The 5,373-nt window shown below is 39.2% G+C and overlaps 1 pseudogene across 1 annotated transcript; it reads right to left on the bottom strand.

The window, feature by feature from the left end:
- Positions 1 to 3,526: 3,526 nt before the first annotated feature.
- LOC311632684 (large ribosomal subunit protein P1-like) lies at positions 3,527 to 3,897 on the bottom strand (annotated as a pseudogene). Its single transcript has one exon. The product of its transcript is annotated as a large ribosomal subunit protein P1-like (transcript).
- Positions 3,898 to 5,373: the final 1,476 nt, after the last annotated feature.

Genomic DNA, 5,373 nt, shown 5'->3' with positions numbered 1-5,373 from the left:
TAAGCCAAACTGGCTGGGGCCATTTTCACCATTTTAAGTGTACAATTCAATGGCATTAATTACATTTACAATGTTCTGCAACCATTACCACTATCTATTTCCAAACCTTTTATCATAACCCCAAACAGAAACTCTGTACCCATGAAGCAATAATTTTTCATTTCTCCCACCCCAAGTCCTGATAATCTCTAATATATTTTTCATCTCTGAGTTTGTCTATCCTAGAAATTGCATATAAGTGAAATCATGCAATATTTATTTGTTTGTGTCTGGCTTCTTTGACATAGCATAATGTTTTACAAGGTTCATCCATGTTGTAGCATGTATCCGAACTTCATTTCTTTATATGTTGACTAATATTCCATTGTATTTTTTAAAATATATTTTATTGATTTTTTACAGAGAGGAAGGGAGAGAGGTTTGGCTCTACCACTGAGCCAAACCGGTTTCGGCTAATATTCCATTGTATTTATATAATACATCATTTATCCATTCATCTGCTGATGGACACTTTGGTTGTTTCTACCTTTTGGCTAGAATAATGCTGCAATTAGCATTAGCATACAAGTATTTGTTTGAGTCCCTATTTTTAATCACTTGGAGTATATATGAAAGACTAAAACATTTGGATTATTAGCAATTATATGTTTAACTTTTTTGAGGAGCCCCAAGGTAACCTTTTAAAAATATAAATTGATGTTATTTTCCTCTTTAAAACTCTTTAATGCTTCCCGATTTCAAAATTTATTATATATATATTTTTAATATATATATATATTTTAAAATATATTTTATTGATTTTTTACAGAGAGGAAGTGAGAGAGATAGAGAGCTAGAAACATCGATGAGAGAGAAACACCGACCAGCTGCCTCTTGCACACCTCCTAGTGGGGATGTGCCTGCAACCAACGTACATGCCCTTGACTGGAATCGAACCTGGGACCTTTCAGTCCTCAGACCGACACTGTACCGCTGAGCCAAACCGGTTTCGGCTAATATATATATTTAAAAATATATTTTATTGATTTTTCTGATCAATGATTCTCTCTCATCGATCTGTTTGTGTCATTGATAAAGTTATGGCTTTCTTGTGGAATGAAAAGAAAAATGACAAATGTTGATGAGAGTGTACAGAAATTGGAACCCTTTGTTTTTCTTTTGATTTAACGAATAAAAGTCATATAAATACTTTGTTTTTCTCCTATTAAATTATAAGTTCCTTGCGTACTGGGACTGGGTCTTATTATAAAAATTTATCCATCACACACTTTTAACAGATTTAAAACGAATATTCCTGTATGAAAATTAATCTCACCTAATCACACATGTATACATTTTGCAAGTAATTTGCCTTGGCAGAAGCACCACAAACCTGTATTACTCAAGCTAGCTGTGCGTAAGTCTTTTCATTCCCTGGTGGTGGGAGTACAATGTTCTCGAGGACATTGTGGCAATACAGTGAGCAGCTGCTACCCTGCCGCTGGAGAGCCAGAGTCCCAGGACAGCTGTGGTTGACACATTTCTATCTCCAAGTAGCACAGCACTTAACCCACCAGGTGAGCTAAAACTCTTTTGTCTCACTCAGATCCAAGTAGGAGATTTTTTTATCTTCCAGATTAAAAGTCTGAAATACAGCTCACCAGTGAAGAACTTAGAGAGGAAGCTTACGCAGCACAGAACTCAGAACTGTGATGACAAAAAGGGAGTTGAAACTTCTATCTCTGGACAACATGGAATAACAGGCACTAGATTTACCTTCTGCCTTAAACAACTAGAAAACAAACAACTAAATATCTAAGACAATGGTTTTCAGACACTACACAATAGGCAACACGGGCCTGGGACCCCTGAGAACAGAGGAACAAGCACTGTGAGCCCTGTGATGGTGCTGTCTCACTGCATGGAGGCAGCTTCCGGGCTGCAGTGCAAGGAAGGGGAAAGCAAACATAGCCTAGAAGTCTCTGCAGTCAGGAAGGCCAAGGTGGATAGACTGCAGGGCAGTGTGTTGAGAGGAGGAAGATGCACAGAGAAAGAATTTTGGGCCTGGCCTGCGTGGCTCAGGGGTTGATTGTTGACCTATGAACCAAGAGGCCACGGTTCATTCCCCGTCAGGGCACAAGCTGGAGTTGCAGGCTCCATCTCCAGTAGGGGGCGTGCAGAAGGCAGCCAATCAATGATTTTCTCTCATCATTGATGTTTCTCCCTCTCCCTCTCCCTTCCTCTCTGAAATCAATAAAAATATAATAAATAAAAAGAAAGAATGGCCAAGACCGGTTTGGCTCAGTAGATAGAGCTTCGGCCTGCGGACTGAAAGGTTCCGGGTTCGATTACGGTCAAGGGCATGTACCTTGGTTGCCGGCACATTCCCGGTGGGGGGTGTGCAGGAGGCAGCTGATTGATGATTCTCTCTCATCGATGTTTCTAACTCTCTATCCCTCTCTCTTCCTCTCTGTAAAAATCAATAAAATATATTATCAATAAAAAAAAAAGAAAAAGAAAAAGAAAGAATGGCATGTATGGGAGGGGGCTGGGCAATGGTAAGATATGTACACAGATAATAATTTAATAAAAAATAAATAAATAAATAAAATAATAAATAAATAAATAAATAAATAAAAAGAATGAATGAATTTTGGAAATACAAATAAAAAACCACAATGGGATACCACTTCACTTGATGTAAGATGACTATAATAAAGAAGGAAATAACACATGAAGAGATGTATTATGTGGAGGTAGACTTAAAGATGTATTTTATAAACTCTAGAACTAAAGAAATAAAGGTATAATTAATATGCCAATAATGGAGGCCAAAATGAACCATGAAAAACATTTAATACAAAGGAAAGCAGGAAAAGAAGAAAAAAAGAACAAACTATTTATGCTGTCAGGGAGTTACTAGTCTTATCAGGGTAACCACTTCATAAGGTATCTAAATGTCTAATCACTTTGCTGTGATTAGAAACTAATATAATATTGAAACTAATATAATATTGTATGTCAACTGTTTAAAAAATCATGTTTTGCCCTGGCAGGGTTGTTCAATTGGTTAGATTTTCATCCCCATATGTTAAGGTTTCAGGTTCATCCCCTGTCAGGGCACATATAAGAAGCAACCAATGAAGGCATAAATAAGTGGAACAACAAAGCAGTGTTTCTCCTCACTTCCTTTCTCTTTCTCTCCATTTTTCTAAAATTAATAAATAAATGAATAAAAAATTTAAAAATAATTTTAAAAATCACATTTTTTTCCTCCTTTGTTACTTGGTGATTGTTTCAAATGGATTTTTTTGCCCTAATGGATTTGGCTCAGTGGATAGAGCATGGGCCTGCCGACTGAAAGGTCCCAGGTTCGATTCCGGTCAAGGGCATGTACCTTGGTTGCAGGCACATCCCCAGGTAGAGGTATGCAAGAAGCAGCTGATGGATGTTTCTAACTCTCTTTTCCTCTTCCTTCCTCTCTGTAAAAAATCAATAAAATATATATATTTTTTTAAAAAAAGGATTTCCCCTCCCCCCCCCGAGTTCAGCTTTTTATTAAATGTGTTACAAAAGAGTTTTCGTCAGAAAGGCCAAAGCCTATGTCATCATCAGACTCCTCAGATTCTTCTTTCTTTCCTTCTGTTTTCCTCTCCTCAGCTGGGGCAACAGAGGTCAGAGGGCAGGACTTCCTGCTGGGGCAATGCCAGCTGCTGGGACAGGTTCATCAGCCCCTCCACTGCAGAGGAGGCTCCCAATGTTGACATTGGCCAAAGCTTTTGCAAACAAGCCTGGCCATAAAGGTTCAATACTTACAACAGCTGCTTTAATGAGGGCATTGATCTTATCCTCTGTCACCTCTTTGTCAGGCAGGATAAAGGCCAAGCAGATGCAGGTGAGCTCTGAGGTGAAAGCCATCCAGTGGGCAAGTGCCGGGCGGGCATGCCAGGAGGGCGCTCGGGGCTGGAGGAAGTGAGGATCTCACCCCAACACGGCCTAGCTTCCTCCGAAGGACCAGGCACATTAGCTGCAGCAGGAGAGAGGGGCTCAAATGGATTTTGAATGTTAAACAGCTTGTGTCTTTTATAAGCACCCTGTAAGTAGCTTTGCTTTTTCTTTTTTTTTTTTTTTTTAATATACAGTCTGATAATCTTTTTTATTGAAGTGCTTAGACCATTTACATTTAATGTAACTACTGATTTTATGGATGGGCTTAAAACTACCATCTTACTATTTTCTATTTTTTTTAAAATATATTTTATTGATTTTGTACAGAGAGGAAGGGAGAGAGATAGAGAGATAGAAACATCGATGAGAGAGAGTCATCGACCAGCTGCCTCTTGCACACCCCCTACTGGGGATATGCCCGCAACCAAGGTACATGCCCTTGACCGGAATCAAACCTGGGACCTTTCAGTCCCCAAGCCGACGCTCTATCCATTAAGCCAAACCGGTCTCGGCCTATTTTCTATTTTTTCTACCTGTTCTTTGTTCCTCCTTTCTCATTTCCTTTTCGATTAATAAAGCAATTTTCACTCCACTTTTTTCCTCCTGTTTGGCATTTTAGTTGTACTTTCTTTTTATATATATATTTTGAAAAATATTTTTATTGATTTCAGAGAGGAAAGGAGAGGAAGAGAAACAAGAATCATTGATTGGCTGCTTCCTGCACACCCCCTACAGGGCATTGGCCGGAATTGAACCCCCAGACCTTTTAGCCTGAGGGCCAACGCTCTATCCACTGTGCCAACCAGGCTAGGGCTCTACTTCCTTTTATTATGCGTCTAGTGATTACTTCAAAGATATGCATCATTACAAGAGCTTACCTGCATTTATCCCACTTCAACAGTCGATGTTGCCTGGCCGATTTGGCTCAGTGGTTAAAGCATCAACCTATAAACCAGGAGGTCAGGGTTTGATTCCCAGCCAGGGCACATGCTTGAAACCCAGACTCAATCTCCAATGGGGGGCATGCAGGCAGCAGCTGATTAATGATTCTCTCTCATCATTGATTTTAAAAAATGTTTGTTTTTGTTTTGTTTTGTTTGTTTTTATCAATGTTTAGATAGAGAGGGAAGGAGAGGAAAAGAGAAATATTGCTGAGAGAGACATATCATCTGGACATGCCTCCTGCATGCCCCCTACTGGGGACTGAGCCCAAAACCCAGGCATGTGCCCTGATCATGAATTGAACCATGACCTCCTGGGTCATAGGTCAATGCTCAACCACTGGTCAACACCAGCCAGGTTCATTGATGTTTCTCTCTCCCTTTTCCTTCTTCTCTGAAACCAATAAAAAAAATTTTTTTTTTAAATAATCAATGTTAGCAGCTTTTGTACCTGCCACCTCCTTTTCCTTATTGTATTCATTTTAACATTGCATCACATTTCATT

This window comes from Pipistrellus hanaki (assembly GCF_964339955.1).
Source record: "Pipistrellus hanaki genome assembly, chromosome: 14".
NCBI lineage: Eukaryota > Metazoa > Chordata > Mammalia > Chiroptera > Vespertilionidae > Pipistrellus > Pipistrellus hanaki.
The sequence above is the reverse complement of the archived record's forward strand: the minus strand, read 5'-3'. Positions and strand labels throughout refer to the sequence as shown.